At 40.5% G+C, this 21485-nt stretch overlaps 1 pseudogene; it reads right to left on the reverse strand.

The window, feature by feature from the left end:
* Window positions 1-4975: 4975 nt before the first annotated feature.
* Window positions 4976-19296, reverse strand: LOC138157535 (integrin beta-1 pseudogene; annotated as a pseudogene).
* Between the last annotated feature and the right edge of the window lie 2189 nt (window positions 19297-21485).

The following is a 21485-nucleotide window of genomic DNA, read 5'->3' on the forward strand; positions in this document are numbered from 1 at the left end:
AGGCAGGAGTATGGCCTGGAGAAGTATGAAGACATGACTAGCCTGGGTATTTCCTTAACATGGGAACCAATGCTAGAGACAGCCATGTAGCTCAGTGGATAGAGTACTGGGCTTGGGGTCTGTAGCAGCAAGCACCCCAGCGTCCCCAGGGTGGCTGCCAACACAGGTTCTTAGAACTGCTTTGTTAAGGGAAAGCAACGCAAAATAGGTTAACAAGCTTACTTTAATCAGTCAAATATGTATTGTTTACCTAGTTCAGGGGAAAAAGGTCAGCACCCCGAACTTCAGAGTATACAGACAGAATTATCAAGACAGAGAAACAGATCAAAGAGACAGGTTTCCAAACTGTCCAACCATTACATCCATACCAAATCACAGTTACCATCAACATCTGGGTTTTTCAAAGCTGGGGGGCTCTCAACAACGGCTTCCCAGAGTCTCATCTGAACAAATCACAGAACATTTCTCAAAGTGAGCCCCAAAGCAAAGCCTCACATCAGGGATTATATAACCTTCTCCTGGGTCAGAGAATGTAACCACCCTCTTGACCCACTGCCCAATCACACAGCATCAAGGTGTGGGCATTCCTGAAAACCAAGCCTCCTGCCACAGGCTCCATGTGACCACATTCAACCTATTAGGAGGCAGAGTATATTTTCAAATCAAGGAAGGTTTGCAGAGTCTCTTAAGCCCATCAAAGGGCCTAAGGGCAGGGAAGATCTTTAAATTTGCATTTCCATTACAGGGTCCAGAGAACCTGAGTCAGATCACTGCTTTGGAAATTTACTAGCTGTGTGGCCCTGGGCAAGGCATGTTAAGCCAAACATCAGTTTCCTCATCTGTAAAATGGGGATAATATTAACTGGCATTTATACAGTGCCTATGATGTGCCCGGTACCGTGCTAAACACTTTAGATATTTTATTTGATCTGCATGACAGCCCTGGGAGGTGTTTGGTGGGTTGTTGTCCTTTGTTCTGGAAGAACAAAATTACATCACTATATTAGAGTCAAGTTACAGTGTGTCTTCTCCAGCACTGGCTGAACCTCCAGCACCATGGGTGATCAGACCATTATGAGCTTGGAATGCTCTACCACAGGTCAGGCACAAATAGTCCATGTGAACATTGGGGTGGATGCTTTAAATCTGCACGTCTTGTGTTTCTTTTGAGACCCTGAGATGTACACTATTATTATCCCCATCTTACAGTTGAGGAAACTGAGGCAAACAGGTTAAATGATTTGCCCAAGCTCATACAGCCATTAAGTTTCTGAGGATAGATTTGAATTCAGATCTTTCAGATTCCAGATCCAGTGCTCTATTGACTGTACCACTTAGATGCCTAGCTGATATAATAATAGCCCCATAATAATAGCACCTTCTTCCTAGAGTAGTTGTGAAGACAATATGAGATAATATTTGTAAGGTACTTGGAAAACTTTAAATTGTTATGTAAATGTTAGCTATGATGGTCATGATGGTAGAGGGGAAAGGAACAAGTATTTACTGAGTGCCTACTATATGCCAAGTACATTTTGCTAAGCACTTTACAAACACTATCTCATATGATCTTTTAACAACCTTGGGAGGTAGGTGCTATTGTCCCCAATTTACTATTGAGGCAACTGAGGCTGACAGGGGTTAAGGGCCTTGCCTGGGGTCAAACAGCTAGTAAATGGGACTTCCAGGCCAGTACTATCAATCTCTGTCACTGATAATAATTAGAGTTGGAAATATATCTATATGTATATACATACGGATATGTATGTGTGTGTGTGTATATATATATATATATATATATATATATATATATATATGTATACTGTATATTTTCAAAACCTGCATGGGAAGCCTATAATAAGAGCTATAGTTAACATTTGTATAGCACTTCTGGGCCAGGCACCATGCTAAGTAATTCACAATTATTATCTCATTTCATCCTCTCCACAATCCTGGGGGGTAGGTGCTGTGTAATGAGTTGGCAAAACCACTATGAATTTGTCCTAAGGCTATCTTAACTACGTCTATAAAAAACTGCCCCCTGAAGACAATTGGTTGAATGCATTCTGTAAACAGGATTTTTGCTGAAATCCCATTCACATTCATTTTCTCCCTTTCAAATTTAGCAAATTTTCTTCTGTCATGAATCGACAGCAGTTTCCAGTGGGCACACTGGTGTCTCCACTACAAAGAAAATGCCTTCATTGTTCCCCTAGAATGAATACCTGAAATAGAAACAACAGTAATCGACATTTTTCTCTTTACAGTGGTTTAGAGATACATGCCAGCCAGGCTGGGGCAAGTCACATCAAATTTTGACCAGGGTAATATTTTTTTTAACTTTAATTTATTAATTTGTTTGTTTCCTTTTATTTTACAGGATTCAATTCCACAATTCCTTGAATTTCACATTTTGTCCCCCTCCCTCCCCTCCCTCCCCCATGGCGGCAAATTATCAAGTATAGGATCTATAAATACTTTCACATTATACAATGGTCAGGTTATAAGGATGGATTGTACCAGCTGGAATGAAAAATGGTAAAGAGGACATAAAATCAAATAAGAGAATGAAAAAGATCAGGTATTTTGCTTCCACCTGGATATAAATTTAGTTCTTTCTAGTTCTTTCTCTGGATGCACGTTTTTCTCTCCATCATGCGTCTTTTGGGATTGACTTATATCCCTGTATTGTTGAGAAGAGTCCAGTCTATCAAAGTTGGTCATCACACATACGTTGTGTCTGTAATTGTGTACAAATTCCTCCTGGTTCTACTCTTCTCACTCAGCATCAGTTCTTTTAAGCCTCTCCAGGTAAATATGAAGACCGCCTGCTCCCCGTTTCTTATGGCGCAATAGTATTCCATAACATGCATATACCACAACTTGTTCAGCCATTCCCCAATTGATGGGCACCCCCTTAATTTCCAATTCTTTGCCACAACAAAAAGAGCTGCTATAAACATTTTTGTACATACGGGTCTTTCTCCCATTTCTATAATCTCTTTGGGATATAACCCTAGGAGTGGTATTGCTGGATCAAAGGGTATGAAAGTATTTATAGCCCTTTGGGCATAATTCCAGATTGCTCTCCAGAAAGGCTGGATCAGTTCACAACTCCACCAACAATGCATTAGTGTTCCAGTTTGCCCACGTCCTCTCCAGCATTTGTCATTTTCCTGTTTTGTCATCTTAGCCAATCTGACTGGTGAGATGTGACCAGGGTAATATTGAGGGCTATACACTCCTGAACACATGTGTCTTTTTTTCTCCCTTATCAAACACCCTGCACTGAATGTGTTTCTTTATGCTCAGCACAGAGCCCAGAGTAGGTCTGACATCTCACAAGTGGGCCCTTGGTATTGGGGATCTGGGCATTTCCAAAGAAAGAGCCACACTTGCAGATTCCTTAGTCATTACCAATTGTCCTATTCCATGTGTCAACCATTACTAAGTTCATTCTTAGAAAGACAAAATTAAGCTGAATATGAGTGTTTATTTCTCTCAAAGCTTGAGGAACATACATATAGAGATACAAATACAGCTCATTGAAAGACAATGACCTCAAAGATGGTCAGACAAAGCAGACCTTATCTCTTTAGAGCAATTTTTTCTCACCGCTCCCTCCCTCCCTGGCTCAGGATGCCTATGTCATCTAAGATTATGGTTAACCATGATATGAGAAAGGAATTTCTTAAGCGAGTAGGTTATAAATACTATAAGATAGGAGAAGGGTTAAAATGTCAATCAAAATTATAGATCCAGGATATCTGTGTTTCTTTTACCATTAACATGACAACATAGTATATGTACACAAAATACAAAGATAAGAAAAGTCCCTTTATTTAAGATAGTGTCTGAGTCAAGACATTATATCATAAACAGAAGAATGCTCTTCATCTGGCCTCGTAGTGTTGACACAGGAAAGGGCATTTTGAGTTCACTCAGAGCAAAGCATGTCTGTTATGCTAGAGCATTGCAAAGTATTAAGGTAGATTAAGCTCAGGGTGGGCTGCAATGCCTCTCCTGATTGACCAATCCAGATTTTTAGACCTTTCTCAGGTCTTGGGGGTTCAAAATGGTTTAGTCTACACATGCCATACAGGAAGAGGTAACTAAAGAATAATCATGAGCACTCCTGGTGAACCTAGGTTACAGTCACACATTCCACATTCGAAAACACCATTTTCTTTTTTGTTTTTTTTTTTAAAGCAATCGCGGTTAAGTAACTTGCTCAAGGTTACAAGGCTAGTTATTATTTCTGGGTGTGGTGCTAAGTATCTGAGCCCAGATTTGATCTCCAGGTCATTCTGATGGTGCTCTTACTCGCTGTGCTACCTGGCTGCCCCGAAAACACCATTTTCTCCACAAAGAAATACATTGGATCAGTAGCAGTTGAAATGGTCACATTGACAGAATTGGCAAGAATAAATTTAATTTTCCATTCTCCCTCTTCTTACACTTGCAGTGTCCACAGATACAGTATCCATTGTTACTGCAGATTTTGGAACAATTTCCTTTCCTGAAGCATCTATGCCTTTGATGTTTACTCCCTTTAACACTAAATTCACAATAGCTACCAGTATATCCCTCATTTTACTAACAGGCTCCACTCAAATGTCCTTCCACCACCACTCTCCACAGACAGTTCTTGCTTTATGTAAATTCACATGAATACAAATTTGACTTTATGTAAAGAATTCTGAAAGGAATCTACATTAAAAAAAACCACCTAGGTTAATTTTACTGTACAGTACTATGCTCTTTTTCTCCACTACTACCCCTTGTTTTGGCATTCCATGGCCTTCCACCCCCTTTCCCTCCCCCCCCCCCAAAGAAAAGAAAACAAAAATATCCCTCCAAGTGAAAGAAGACATAATGGGGGGAGTAGTCTCCAGTAGGCTTGGCTTGAGACTTCTAGCGAGAGGAGACCTTTGCTCCACTCTGACTACTTACCTTTGTGTCCAGCCCTGAAGTCTTACATCTGTCCATACTCAGGTACCACATGTCTCTCTCCCACCATATTCTTCCTCTTGGTTCTAGCCAGGCCCCTTTGTGGCTGGTCCCAGTTCCTCCTCCTGCTCTTACTTCTCTGTCCTTGTTCCTCACATGTCCTTGAACCCTGGGCAGGCCCTCCTTCAATGGGCATGTGTGGTCTCCTTCCTACCTCTTTTCTCCCCTTCCCTACATCTGTAGGCAAATTCCCATTATGACAAAAGAGGTCTGCAGAATGGTCCACTTGCTTAAAGCAAGAACTGTCCGTATTTAGAAAGGATTCAATTTGGCACCCACATTGACAGATAAACTGAAGAATAATTAACACTTCTTCAGTGAGACCCAGAGGCTTAATCCTGATGGTTTCTTTGTCCTTACTGGGGCATTTGTTAGAAGTTATGTTAATCTCAAACTGAATTTCAGCCCCTGTGGAAACATTAGAACACTTCCTTCCATTTTCTCCTGTTCCAGTCACTCTGTTCTTGCAGTAAGATTTATAATTTATTGTTACTCCCTCTGGCAACATGCTGTTTTCCAAAATGACTTCTGAAGATAGGGAATGGGATGCATCAATGATCAGCTGAATTATGTTGCTGAAATTGGCAGCCAGTGTTCCTATTGCTGACTTCGGGATTGAATTTTTCAGTTCTTTGTAAACGGCTCGAGACTCTTCTGTGACTGCAAAAATTGTCTAGATATTATTTTCATTGAGTTTCTGGACAAAATGAGCAATTGAGGGATGGTTATATGGAGGGTTCATTGTGTACCCGTTGCTTTCTAGGTGATATTGTCTTTCATTTGGAAAAAGAATTCCACCGAGTTTACTGTCTCTGGCAAAGTGAAACCCAGCATCAGTGGAAAAAAAACCAAATAGTCCTGTAATAGTTCGCTAGCCAGTTAATGACCCACAAACTGCAATTTGCATGATTGCATCAAACCCACCTTCTGGAGAATCCAGAGGACCAGTAAGTCGTGTGCTATTTCCCTCTAAACTCATCAAACACTTCCCCTTTATCTCTTAGGCTGAGCACGTTTCCGTAGCAAAAGAGCTGGTGTAGGTTTGGTCATCGGTGCAAGGGTTACTGAATGTAGCTGTTGTTCTACTATTAGAAAGTATCAGCTTTTCCCCCCCAAAATGAACCAAATGCAATTTGGAAATCTGAGGCAATTCTACTCATTTCGATCACTAGATATGCTCCCATATTCCAGGTCGTCCTTCAGAGAGTATGAGAGACCTATAAGACACTAAGGGTCCATTGGGTGGTCTTCAGCTCTCCTGAATTTTATTGTAAATGTCTGTGGTTCCCCTGCCCTGAATTTCAGCATTAATTGCTGTGGCTGCATCTGGGTGACATCTTCTGACTGCAGCTTCTCTCCTGTATCTTTACTGTGATTTGTTGCCTTTTTATTTCTCCTGATGTCTTTGTGACTTCCAGGATCATGCTCTGGATTGCAGCCCTTCCAATGCCTCCATACCATTACATAGGGCAGAAGTAGTCATTTCTTTGTTTAGAAATGAACTCATGCACCATCCATAGTGTGGCACTGCTTGTATACATTTTCCACATGGGTTTGTGTTTGCTTTTAAACAATCATTTCCATTCATCTGACCAAATGCTTGACAGCCTGACCAAGTGACCGGTCAAATCCAGAAAAGTACAAACAGTTCTTACTTTAGGGAAGTGGACCATCTCTTATACCTCTACATAAAGCAATTTTTTTTGTGATGCAAATTTGCCCACAATGTGGGCAACAGAGAGAGGGAGGGAGGGATTCCAGGACATGTGGACCAGAGGATCAGGATAGAGAAAGGAAAACATGAGAACTAACATGTGGAGCCAGGGCCAGCCACGTAGGGACCTGACCAAACTGAGAGGAAGAGGGTGGGGGAGGCAAGACACAGAGAGAAGAGGGCTGGCCACATACAGGTCAGGGAGCAAACGCTTGGTATCCAAGAGTGGACCCACGGAAGGCAGACACCCTGGGTGGAAACACAAGTAGGGGAGCTGAGCTGGGCAAAGCTCTGGAGGTCTCAAGCCCAGACCCATCTGGTAGTGGTGGTGACGATCTCTCTAGGCAACCATTCTTCTGCTTTCACTTGGAGGGTTTTTTTTTTTTTAAGTTTTACAGTTATCCCTTCCATGTCACAACTTTCTGATATATTTGGTTGGCATGAGAAATTAAATGGGAATTTTGGGGAGTTTTGGGAAACCTCAGATGACACACAAAGGCCAGCAGACAACACAGAAAAAGTTTAGAAACTCAGAAATCGGGGCAGCCAGGTAGCACAGCGAGTAAGAGCACTGGCTCCAGTGTCAGGATGACCTGGAGATAGCATCCCGGGCTCAGACAGGCTCTGTTACTTAACCCCAATTGCTTAGGGGCGGCCAGGTGGCTCAGCGAGTAAGATCACTGGCTCCAGTGTCAGGATGACCCGGATCAAATCTGGGCTCAGATACTCGGCACCACACCCAGAAATAACTGGCTGTGTAACCTTGAGCAAGTTACTTAACACTGATTGCTTAAAGAAAACAACTCAGAAATGTGTAAAATATATGTATAATATTATATAATATCAACATATTTTATCTTTTAATACCATCAAAATTCAGATTTCTTCTCTGGTATGAAGGGAAGGCCAAAACATTTTATGTAGATTTTCCAGATTGAAGGGGCGCCATACTCCTAACCCCTGTGATGTGGAAGGGATAACTGTATTTTTGGGGGGGAGGGGGTTGGGAGGCCTGGCATGCCAGGGGAGAGGCAGGAGCAGAGAGAGATCACAGTACTGCATAGGAAAGTTAACATAGGTGTTTTTTGGCATACAATTTCTTTCAGAATTCTTTGTGAAGTCAAATTTGCATAATGTGAATTTATGAGAAGGGAGAACTGTGTGTAGTTGTGAATTCATCTCTGAGTGGGGCAGCTGTGAGGCTGATTGGGGCAAGCTCACTGGCTCACTGACTGTGGGCTTCTTCCTCCTGCTCTAGACTGGCTCATTTAGCACCTCGTGATCCAGGTGGTGGCACTTTAGGCTCCCTCTCGGATTAGCCCTCAGGTAGTTGTCTGCTCTCCTTTCCCCTCACATTCTCCTCATTTCTTACAGCCCAATGATATTCTGTGACATTCAAATACCACAGTTTGTTCAGCCATCCCTAATCACTGGGCATGTCCCACTTCTTTTCCTACAACAAAAAGTGCTGCTCTGGGGGGAATGACTGAATAAAGTGTGGTACTTGAATGTCACGGAATATTGCCAACAAAGCTGTGAGAAATGATGCTTATGATGACTACAGAGGAGCATGGAAAGACTTAATGTGAAGAGATTACACTTGTTCTCTTTGGCTCCAGGGGGTAGAGCAGGGAACAGCAGGGATAAATTGTGATGAGACAATTTTAGGTTGTACTCCCAGGGCTTAGCACAGAGCCTGGCACGGAAGAAATGCTTATTGACTAACTCATCTCAGTGCTGACCTAGACCTAAGCCACTGCCCCCAGTGAGCTCAAGTGGCACTTGGAGAAGCCCAATAGACTTTACCTGCTCCTGTCCATGGGCATGAATATCTATGTGTACTTGTGGATTTGGGTGACTTAGTGTTTGTATGTGTGTGGAACGCATTTAGTTACTCCTTCAGGATGATGCAGTTGCACGATGCAATTACAGATAAAGAGATGTTGCTGTGTTTAGAAAGTGTTAACACTCACTGCTTTGCAAAATTTCCATCTCTTTTCTCATATTCTAGCTAGGGGAGGCAGTGAATACAGGACTGGACTTGGAGTCAGAAAGATCTACATTAAAATCCTGCCTCAGGGAATAATTAGCTACGTGACCCTGGGCAGTCTCTTAGTGGTCCTGTACCTGAGTTTCCTCATCTATAAAATGGAGATAATGAAAGTATCTACCTCCCACAGTTCTTGTGAGGATAAAATGATACTCACATATAAATATAGCTGTATATATGATATACAGATATATGTATATACATATACTTACACAATACATATGCATGCATACACACATATATAAAATTGATTCAGAAAGGAGCAAAGCCATTGGATGAACAATGACCGGCAGATCTCCCAGTGTAACCCTTAAAAGACCCAGATCCAATCAGTTAGAAGTAGGCATGCATTTTTAAAATGCCGGCTAAATGCCAGGCACTGTGTTAGGGGATGGTCGGTTGTTGTCCTTCATTCTGGAAGAGGACCAAAAATGACATCACTATGTTAGAGTCAAGTTACAGACCAATACGAGCTCCCAATGCTCTACCACAGGTAAGGCTCAAATAGTCTGTGTGAACATTTGGGTGTGAGTTCTCTAAATTTGCGCATCTCACCTTTCTTTTGAGCTTTTTTTTTTTTTTTTTTTTTGCTCATCTAGCACAGCACCTTCTCTGATGTGGGCACGCCATGCTGAGTGGTCCTGTGCCAGCCTCTCCCATGTCATACAATTAATTCCAAAGTTCTTCGGAGAGACTTCGAGAGTGTCCTTCTATCACTTCCTCTGACCTCCATGTAAGCACTTGCCCTGTGTAAGTTCTCCATAAAATAGTCTTTTAGGCAAGTGTATTTTTGGCATTGGAGCAACTTGGCCAGTCCATTGGAATTGCGCTCTCTGAAGCAGAGTTTGAATGCTTGACAGTTTAGTTTGAGTAAGGACTTCAGTGTCTGGTCCCTTTTCCTGTCAGGTGATCTTCAGAATCTTCCTAAGACAATTCAAATGGAAACAATTCAGTTTCCTAGCATGACGCCAGTAGACTGTCCAGGTTTCACAGGCTATGTACACTATGAATTATATTGAAAGAGAAACCTGGAGGAAGGAACTAGCAACTGAGTCTTCTAGTATGATGTTGCACATGAGGGCATTAAGCAGTGGAGCAAGCCAGGGATTCCACGAGGGGAAGGTAAGGGAATAGGATGCATTATAGGCACAGGAAGAAAGCTGTGCAAAGGCTTTGTGCCAGGAGCTGGGAAATGAAGGCAGAGGAGAGAGCCAGGAGGGAGGGGTGGGGCAAGTGGAGGTCAGAATTTCATCAGAGTTATTTGATAGGAAGATTTCCTTCCCCTTTGTTAAATTTTAAAAGCCAGTTGCTTTCCTTCCACTCACAATCTCATCCCTTCCTGACTTTCCTGTCTTTTTTTACTTTTACCCCCTCTGCCAGCTAGTGACATTAGCCAGCCAGTAGTTCTTTGCACAATATACTCCATCTCTTGACTCTATGTTTTTCTTTAAAAAAATTTTTCTAATTAGCAAGCATTGTTTTTGTTTTTGTTTTTATTGTTAAATAATATTTTATTTCTCCTAATTATATGTAAAACAATTTTAACATTCTTTTTTTTGGGGGGGGGGGTTGAGGGGAGGTAATCAGGCTTAAGTGACTTGCCCAGGGTCACACAGCTAGTAAGTATCTGAGGCTGGATTTGAACTCAGGTCCTTCTGACTGCAGGGCTGGTGCCCTATCCATTAACATTCATTAAAAAAAAATTTTAGTTTCAAATTCTCTCCCTCCCTTTCCATCCTCCTCCCTGATGCAATTTGATATAGGTTATACATGTTCAATCAAGGCATCTTAAAAAAATTCATTTGCTGCTTCCTCTGCTCCTCCTCTCATTGGGCAAATTTAAAAAACAAAAACAAAAAATAAATCCCTCATTACATAGCTGGATGGTCCAGCAAAATAAATTCCCACATTAGCCATGTATGAAAATGTATGTTTCTTCCTGTATTTTAAGTTCCTTGCCTCTCTATCAAGGGTGAATGGTATGTTTCATATTTATTCTTTTGAACTAATAGTTTATCATGTTGATCAGAGTTCTAAAATCTCTTGAAGTCACTTTGCTCTATGTTATCATTGTATTGACTATTCTGGTTTTGCTTTTTATACTCTGCATCTCTTGAGGTCTTCCCAGTTTCCTTTGAAATTATCCCATTTCACAGTTTTTTATGGCATAATAATATTTCATACAATTTATACACCACAATTTGTTTAGTCATTCTCCAATAAGAAGACACTCCCTTAGTTTCTAATTTTGGGTTATCGTGAAAAGAGCTGCTTCAAATCTTTTTTCCTCCTTTTCTTCTTTCTTTGATTGTCTTGGGGTATAGGTCTTGTAGTGGTATAGCTAGGTCCAAGGTTATGCACAGTTTGATAACTTTCTGTTTCAAATTATTATCCAGAATGATTGGATCAATTCACAGCTCCATCAAAAGTGTACTAGTATACGTGTTTTCCCACAGCCCCAAATATTTGTCATCTTTGTTTCCACATTTGTCATCTTTGCTAGTCTCACAGGTATGAGGTAAAACCTCAAATTAGAATGAATTTGCATTTCTCTGATTATTAGTTATTTAGAGTATTTTTTCACATGATTGTTGATTTATGCTTTTGAAAATTGCCGATTCATATCTTTGACCATTTATTCACTGGCTCAGGGAACTGGTTCTCCCTTTCATAGCTTGATTTTTTTATACTACTAAACTTAAAATGATTCAAATATAGCTCCAACTCCAATCTCTCACCCAAGCTCCAGTCTTGAATTTTCAACTGGACATCTCTAGAATAAATCAATTTATTTATTAATTTAATAATGCCCCTAAGGGTGGCTAGGTGAAACAGTGAATAGAGCACTGGCCCTGGAGTCAGGAGGACCTGAGTTCAAATCCAGTCTCAGATACTTAACACTTACTAGCCATGTGACCTTGACCAAGTCACTTAACCCCAATTGCCCTGCTTTCCCCCTCCAAAAAAGAAAAAAAATCATAATGCCCATACTTCCAACTTAACATGATCAAAACTGAGCTTATCTTCCTTCATATTTCTGTTTATGGCACCATTATTCTCCCATTTACCAAGACTTAAAAACTTGGAGTCATCCATGATTTCCCATTCCTTCATCCCTTCAATCGGGGCTGTTGATTCTACTGCAGTTACCTTCAGATTTGCCCCCTCCATTCCACTACCACAGCCACCACCAATGTTCAGTTCATCATTATCTCTCTTATTTGGGCAATATATTGCAGGAGTCTCAAAGGTGATCCCCTTGTCTCCAGTCTGAGATAGCTAGGTGGCTCCGTGGACAGAGGGTTGGGCCTGGAATCAGGGAAGACCTGAATTAAAATCCAGCTTCAGGTTCTTGCCAGCTGTGTGGCCTTGGGAAAATCACTTAACCTCTGTCTGCCTTAGTTTCTGCAACTGTAAAATGGGGATGATAATAATAGCACCTACCTTGCAGGCTTGCTGTGAAGATTAAATTAGATAGCATTTCTAAAGATCTTAGCATGGTGCCTGACACATAGTAGGCATTTATTCCCTTCCTTCTCCAGCCTCTCCCCCTCTTCACTCATCCTGCATACCACTGCCCAAATCACCTTTCTGCTCACATATCTTCAGCAATTACCTATTGCCTATAGTACAACGTATAAACTCCTTGACCTAGCCTAGCATTCGTGGGTCTCTATGTTCTCTAAAGCTGGATGTTTCCAGCTTTGTTTCATTGCCCTTCACATACTCTACATTCTAGCCAAGCTAGACTGCCTGCTTCCATGTTCTTGTACTCCTTAGGTTTAAAGCAGATTGCTCCCAACTCTCTGCCTTCTAAATTCTTTCCTGCCTTTATGGGTTATCCCCAGGACCTCCTCCTCCAAGGGGGCTCTAGTTAGGGGTGAACTCCTCCTTCTCTAGATATTTCATGCTTCTTTGTAAAGATAACTTTATTTCATTGTAATTTGTTATTTGTGTACATGCCTCATCCTCCCACTATGCTGTAACCTCCTTGAGGTCTTCCTAACTCCAGGTCTAGAACTCTATCCACCACATACCTAGCTGCCTCTCATATAACGAGTACTAATCAATGTGATTAGGTATAGAGGCTAGAAAGAAATCTGGTAAGAGCTTCATGAGATTATTCAAAGTGGAAAGTTATAGGGATTTATAGGGATGCATGGAACATAGCATTTTCTAGGAATGGGGAGGTAATATTCCCACTGTTGTTTGCTCATGTTAGATCTCATTTGGAATGCTGTGACATTATGGTTTAAAATAGATTTCAGGGGTGACTAGGTGGTGCAGTGAATAGAGCACTGGCCCTGGAGTCAGGAGGACTTGAGTTCAAATATGGACTCAGACACTTAACACAAAAACTAGCCGTGTGACCTTGGTCAAGTCACTTAACCCCAATTGCCCTGCCCTCTCCCTCCAAAAAAAAAGGCAAAAAAAAAAAAAAAGAAGATAGACTTTGAATAGCTGGAAAATGTCTAGAAGAAGGCATCCAGGAAGGTAAAGGGCCTTGAATACATGGCATAAAAGGACGGAGTGAAGGAAAAAAAGGTACATAGATCCTAGATAGGATAGTTTTCTTTGTCAGCATTTTTAAATGGTATTTTATTCTTTCAAATTATATATAAAATCAATTTTAACATTCATTTTGAAAAATTTAAATAGTATTTTATTTTTCCCCAATTACATAGGAAGAAAAAAATTTTTTAGCTTTCATTTTTACAAGATTTTGAGTTCCAAATTTTTCTCCCTCCCCTCTCCTCTTCTGAAAGAGGTAGGCAGTTTGATATAGTTTATACATATGCTATCACAGAAAACATATTTTCATACTCATTACAATTGTGAAAGAAGAATAGATCAAAAGGAAATAAAACAATGAGAAAGAATAAAGTGAAAAAATATGGCTTTGATCTGCATTCTTAGTCCATCAGTTCTTTATCTGGATATGGACAGTATTTTCCTTTGTGAATCCTTTGTACTTGTCTTGGATCGTTGTGTTGCTGAGAAGAGCTCAGTCGTTAATAGTTGATCATCACACAATGTTGCTCTTACTGTGTACAATGTTTTTCCTGGTTCAGCTCATTTCACTTTGCATCAACTTGTACAAGTCTTCTCAAGTTTTTCTGAAATCTGTCTGTTCATCATTTCTTATTGCACAATAGTATTCCATTACATTCATATACTACAGCTTGTTCAGCCATTCCCCAATTGATGTACATCCCCTCAATTTCCTATATTTTTCCACCAGGAAAGGGGCTGCTATAAATATTTTTGCACTTGTAGGTTCTTTTCCCTTTTTAATGATCTCTTTGGGATACAGACCTAGTAGTGACATTGCTGGATCAAAGAGTATGTACCTTTGTTGGTATTTGAAAGACTGTCATGAGGAAAAGGGACTAGATTTGTTCTCTTTGGCCCCAGAAGGTAGAATTAGGAGCAAGACGTAGAAGTTACAAAAGAGGCAAATTTACATTAGGTATGGTATCAGGAAAAGCTTCCCAAAATTAGAATTGTCCAAAAGTTGAATGAGTTTTTTCTCCTTGGACAGCTGCTTGTTGGGCATGTTATACTAAGGATTCCATTGGTATATGGGTTGGATGAGGTGGCCATGGAGCTACCTTCTAATTCTCTATTTCTGTGATTCTGTAGTACTTTGCTTAGTGAATGAACTATGTACAAAAAATTCCCTAATCATTTTTGCTAAGATGGAATGTTGTAATATACACTGTACAAGCAAAACCAATTTACCATTACTTATGTTAATTAGTGCAACAGAAACATTAATTATGTCAGTTTGTATTATCTATTACACAATACAAATATTAACCCCATTAGGAACTATCAACCTGATTTCCTAGGGCTTCCCAGTATGTCTCCTACTGTTACTCACTAGAAGGTTCCCTCTTTGCTCAGCTGGTGATCATGTGTCTTTCCCTGAGGTGGTGTTCTGGAAAGTTGGCAAACCTCAGTCAATCAGCACCACCCTCAAGCCAAGATGGGGTTCTTGAGTCTTAAGTGCTGGGGGAAGGCAGGGGCTCACCTGTGTCTGGACCCAAGGTCAACTTGAAGACTGGGGTCTGATGAGTTTCTTATATTTCTAGCAATAAGCATTAGCTGGTTATACCCTAATTCTGATTGGTGGTCAATGACCTAATTTGCTTGTTGATTAATCTGATGCTTGATGACATAAATTAATGATGGTAATTTTTACCAAATTTTCTCACTGGTGGTCTGTCCTCTTTGGGAGTCCCAGAGATTTACCACTTGCTTATGAAGACCAACATGTTTTTTATCAACCTATGTCGCACATGCTTATCTTATATTGAAACACAAGTTATGAAAAACAAATATCTGAAAACTTCACCACAAAATGTTGCTCTAATGCAAAATGGAGTCAGTTATGTCAGGGCAATAAACTTATTCTCATTACAACTGTAGATCTGAATCCCTCAAGTTATTTTCAGCACAAGAGCAGTCTAGGTACAAGAAGAATGTACAAAATAGGAGTGGCTCAAAATAGGGTTGGATTTCCCAGAAAGTGCTCTAGGGATTTTAGGATTTAGGATGTTTCACATAGGCATTCTTAGGCCTAAAGAGGAAGGGAGAGATGAGAGAATCCTGTCCCAGGTGGGTTTTTTTTTTTTTGTTTAGTTTTGTTTTTTTAAACACTATTCAGGAAATGTTCAAAGTGCACCTTGGGAAAAAGGGCAAGAATTTCACAGCTTACAATGAAAAAGAGAAATTGATCTAGGCAGGTTTTCACCCCTAGACTTTAAAGTAGATTACAAAGCAGTTTTTAAAACTCTCTGGCACCGGGGAAAATTTTTAAAAATGGATCAATGGTACAGATCAAAGATCAAAGGCATGAAACCAAAATAAATACAGAAGGTTAATGTTTGATGAAATCTACAAAATTAAAAACTGGGGCATTGATTCATTATTTAGTAAATTTGGCTGGAAAAACTGGTTAACAATATGGCAGAAAATAAATTTAGATCCATGTCTCAGATGATATATAATATATTCCAGTTGGATTGTAGGCAAAAATTTAAAGGAACTCTAAAAATATAGATGATAGAAGATATTCATTTCATATGTGGAGGGCAAATAAACATTTGGCCAATGTCTCCTTTCATCTAAAAGGGGAAAAAAGGACAGCTATCTGTTTGATATTTACATATATCTGTATTCTTAGTAATTGCAAAAAACTGGAAAAGGTCTAAAAGTCTATCAACTGGAGAATGACTGAATAGGATTTGATATACTAATAATCACAAGCATCTATATAGTACTTTAAGATTTGCAAAGTGCTTTACAAATGTTTGATTTTATCCTCATAACAACCTAGGGATATAGATGCTCCTATTATCCCCATTTTATAGATGAGGAAATGCCAGTAGAGGTTAAATGACTTGTCCAGGGCCACACAGTTGGTAATATTGAGGCGGTATTTGAACTCAGGTATTCCTGACTCCAGGTCAAGAGCTCTATCCACTATACTACCTACTTGACTCTGATAATATAGACTATTATGCAATATGATTAAGAGTGGAAGCTATCAAGAATCTGGTAAGATCTTTATGAAATTATTTGAAGTGAAGAATTAGAATCATGAATACACTGACTATGAATACATAAAAGGAAAATTTATAGGGATGCATGTTTATACAGATTGTTGCTGTGTTGTTTCAATAGTGTCTGATTATTTGTGGCCCTATTTGGGTAGTTTTCTTGGCAAAGTTACTGGAGTAGCTTGCCCTTTCCATCTCCAGCTCATTGTGTAGATGAGGAAACTGAGGCAAAGAGGGTTAGGTGACTTGACCAGGGTCACATAGCTAGTAATTGTCTGAGGGCAGATTTGAACTCACAAAGATGAATCTTCTCTCCCTCAGGCCTGGTGCTCCATCCATTCTTCCACCTAACTCCTAAGCCTATAGGAGGCTACCAATGGGCATTCAGTCCAGCAGAACAAGGCTGCCTTATAAATAAAACCACCACTATCTGTGTGCTTGGAATTGGAAGACTTTGATAAGAGATAACATCACCTACAAGTTAGTGAGAGTATTATGCATATACCCCAAATAGAAAGCTAAAGGTATTTCAGAGGGAGTGACTGGCAAGTTGGTAAAGACATTTAGTGCAGTTTATTTGCTCAATTAGAAACAATTTTACAGTAAGTTTATTATACATCATTTACTTAAAGGAAAAAAAAGTATCTCAAATAAGAAGTCTCCCTTTATACTTTATCCCTTATACTCTTTATTAAGATTTTTGAAAATGACAAATGCCTGAGGTGCATAGAAGTAGAAATGTTTTTTAAAAATAGCTTATTTATTTCTTATTTCCAAGTTTGTAAAGTTCTTCACATGAATGAGCACATTTGAGCTTCATAACAACCCTATGACGGAGGCACTATTGCATTAATAAAAACTAGCATTTATATAGCACTTTAAAATTTCCAAAGTGCTTTACAAACAATATCCCATTTTATCCTCACAACTATCCTGCTGGGTAGGTGCTGTTGTGATCCCCATTTTACAGATGAGAAAACTAAAGCTCAGAGAGATCAAATGACTTGTTCAGGGTCACACAGGTAGTAGGCATCAGAGGCAGAAATCAAGCAGAGATTTTCCTGATGCCATATCTGGCATTCTACCCACTGCTAAACCAGGCTGCTTCTCCTCTACATACAATGTGTTTCCAGGTGACAGCCTTATGCAAGTGCTTAACTCCTGCCTTGCACATAGCAGCTGCATCTTTCATTTCTGATTTATTTACTTATAAATAAATATTTATTTATTTTTTCGAAGGGGAAAGGCAAGGCAATTGGGGTTAAGTGACTGGCCCAAGGTCACACAGCTAGTTGTGTCAAGTGTCTGAGGTCAGATTTGAACTCAGGTCCTCCTAACTCCAGGACCTGTGCCCTATTCACTGCACCACCTAGCTGTCCCTTTCATTTCTAATTTAAACTGAGACAAGTATTATTCATTTTGTATTAATGGCCTTAGAGAAATCAACACTATAGACCACAGGGAGAAACTATCTTGTAGCCACACTAGGCTGTACATTAAACTACTCTTACAACTTCTGAAAACAGAAGAGAGGACATGTTGCCACATGCAGCCCCTGCACCCCAAGGGTCAAAGGGGACTTCTTTTCCTGCTCCAAGAGGAGGGCAGCTACTTTGCTTTCAATTCCCAGACTTCACATTCTTTAATGTTGAAAATCCTCCAGAGCTGTAGTTTAGGAGGATATCAAAGATAATTCAATCTAGCATAAGAATGTCAACTTACAAAGAAAAGCAGTATTGGTGGGCATTGGATCCTGGAAGACTTTGGAAAGAGATGAGATCATTTACCAGTTAGAGTATTGTGCATATATCCCAAAGTTCTGACCTTGATCCTCTTCCATTTTTCTCTGCACTCTCTCACCTGATGATCTCATCAGGGGCAAGAGGGGGGGACACAAGCATTTATTAAATGCTTACTATGTGTGAGGCTCTTGTGCTAAGTGATTTTATAAATATTTCCTTTGATCCTCACAACAACCCTGTGACGTAGGGTTAAGTGATTTGTCCAGGCTCACATAGCTTAGTCTGAGGTTGGATTTGAACTCAGGTTTTCTTGACTCTAGGTCCAGGGCTCTATCTACTCTGTCACCTAGCTGCTCCCCTGGGTTCAATGATTTCTATGTAAATGCCTTCCTTCCAGATCTCTGTATCCAGCCCCAGCTTTGAGGTCCATTCCTATATCACCAATTGTCTACAGGATGTTTTGAATTATAGATCCAATAGGTATCTCAAATGTAACATGTCCAAAACAGAACTCATTATTCTGCCCCCATCCCCAATCTACCCCCTGCCACCCCCGCCTTTTGAAGTTCCTTATTACTGTTGAGGGCACTATCATTTTTCCACTCATCCAAGTTCTTAACGCAGTATTATCTTTCACTACTCACTCTCTCCTAACCTACGTATCTAATCACATCTCAACTAATCTTGGCCAAATCTTGTTTCCTCCAGCCTTGACTCCCTTGACCACCTGATCCATTACCATTCACTTCACATTAATTCTCAGGCCCGAATCACTGTCACTGTCTTCCTTCTCTACTCTGACTCGTGCTTCTGACTGGATCAAATCCAGATTCCACATTTGGAGATCATCTATCTCTCACCCTATTAACAGGATATCACCTAAGGTCATCTAATCTCCACTTGACCTTTGCTGTGCCATGGTAAAACTTTTATATCCTTATTGCAGTAGGTGTTCCAAACGTTATCTCTGTCTCCCAATGCCTTCCCTTTCCCTCTCAGTAAATATCCTCAATTTCTATTTTACTGAGAAAAATTTAAGTCATCTATCATGAGTGCCCTCTTCATCTTCATCCATTTCTTTCCTCTTGTGCACCTTTTCCTCGTCAATGTTAATCCCTCCGTCTGTGCCCTCCATTCTCTCCTATTTCCTCTTGTAATTATTCCCTCACCTTCATCTTCAGTCTCTTCCATCTGCTGGTTGTTTCCTACAGTCATGCTCAGGTCTATCCTCATCCTTAAATAAAATTTCTCTTGACTATGATATTCATTTAGTCTATCACTTTTTTTTTTTAAGCAATCAGGGTTAAGTAACTTGCTCAAGGTTACATGGCCAGTTATTTCTGGGTGTGGTGCTAAGTATCTGAGCCCAGATTTGATCCCCAGGTGATCCCGACACTGGAGCTGGTGCTCTTACTTGCTGAGCCACCTGGCCGCCCCCAGTCTATCACTTTGCATCTGTTCCTGTTCACTGACAAACTACTAAAAGCAATCTTCTATACTGCCTGTCTCCATGACCACCCCACTCACTTCCCTTGTGATTTGGTTTCCACCTCCACCACTCTCCTGAACTAAGGTTACCAATATTCCCTTCAACTGTTTATTCCAATGGAATGTTCCAAGTCCTTATCCTCCTACACCTCCCTGCAGCTTTTGGTACTATTGTCCCCCCTCTTCCCCTTCATTCGTAGACACTCTCTTTCCTTAGCTTTTGCAACATTGCTCTCTTATGGCTGCCTTGACTATTCCTTCTTCTCCTTTAGTAAATCATCATCCATATCTTGGGATCTTCCTCAAGATTTTTCCTGATTTCTCTTCTCCTTCTCTATACCCTCTCCTTGTCCTGGGTCATCTGTTTTTATGCTCTGTCCTTGTCCTGGGTCTTCTTCTCATCTATACCCTCTCCTTGATGATCTTATCTGTTCCCATATGTGTTCAAGAATCATCTCAATGCAGATGACTCCCAGATATGTGGCCCTAAACTTTCTCCTAAAATTCAGTGACATATAGTGTTTCACAAATAACACATGGGAGGCACTGGAGTTTTTGGACTCCAGCCTCTAATAAGTTCACTCTTGATCTGGCTAGATAGAAAAGACAGGAAGACAGTTTTGGAGGGGTTAATAATCTTACTTTATTCTAGTCTAGTCTTCTCAAAGGGATTGCTGATAATGGGAGCACCAACTCCTACAGCACTTCCTAATCACCCTTCTCCCGGTGGCCGACAAGAAGGGGAGGGGGGGGTTGGAAACTACTCCTATGTCTCAATAGGGTCAATAGAAATAGGCACAGCTTGTATACTCCCCCAAATCCCCTCAAGCCTCAATGGGGGCTGGTTGAGGCAGATACATGCATTCCTCGATGCATTACCCAAATCTCTATGGTTCCCCCCAAGCCTTCATGGGGACCAATCAAGGCACACACAACAGTTGCTCTAAGTGTTCCCCACTCACTGACCAGTGCCCATATTGCTAGCAGTAGCCTCACAGTTTTACATTACCTCACCCTTATTTTTTTGCTTTTTGGAGGGCAGTTGGGGTTAAGTGACTTGCCCAAGGTCACATAGCTAGTTTTTTTTTGTTAAGTGTCTGAGGCTGGATCTGACTCCAGGGCTGGTGCTTTATTCACTGTGCCACCTAGCCTCCCCACACTTATATCTCACTGCGCAAGTGTGGAAACTGTTTTGAACCATGATTGTGAGAATTAGAGACTCTTATGGCCATGGATCCTGAGAAACTAAACTCTAAAAAGGATAACAAAACCATCCTTACTTACACAAGTCAACTGCCAACTGGATATTATCTGGATTTTTTATAGTGCAGCAGATGGAGTACTAGACCTGGAGTCAGGAAGACCTGAGTTCAAACTTGACCACCGATCCTAGTTGTTTGACCTTGGGCAAGTCACTTAATTTCTGTCTGCCTCAATTTCCTCAACTGTAAAATGAGGATCCTGATAGCACCTATCTCCTAAGGTAGTTGTGAGGACAAAATGAGATAATATTTGTAATGTGTTTGTCAATCCTTAAAATGCTATATAAAAGGAAGGAAAGGAAACAAGCATTTACTAAGCACCTACTGTGTACCAGGCCCTCTGTTAAGATTATAAATGCTAGGGGCATCCAGGTGGCTCAGCGAGTAAGAGCACCGGCTCTAGTGTCAGGATGACCTGGGGATCAAATCTGGGCTCGGATATTTAGCACCACACCCAGAAATAATTGGCCGTGTAACCTTGAGCAAGTTACTTAACCCCGATTGCTTTAAAAAAAAAAAAGATTACAAATGCTAACTATTGTTAAGCTCTCCATGTCTAAAATGGAACTCATAATTTCCCCTCCTAAAACCGTCCTTCCTCAACTCTTCCCTATTTGTGACAAATGACTAGCCAATTTTTAACCCTTTATATTT

The sequence above is a fragment of the Petaurus breviceps genome, unplaced genomic scaffold (assembly GCF_028583685.1).
Source record: "Petaurus breviceps papuanus isolate PSGF00001 unplaced genomic scaffold, PetGlider_PUasm1.0 172, whole genome shotgun sequence".
Lineage (NCBI taxonomy): Eukaryota > Metazoa > Chordata > Mammalia > Diprotodontia > Petauridae > Petaurus > Petaurus breviceps.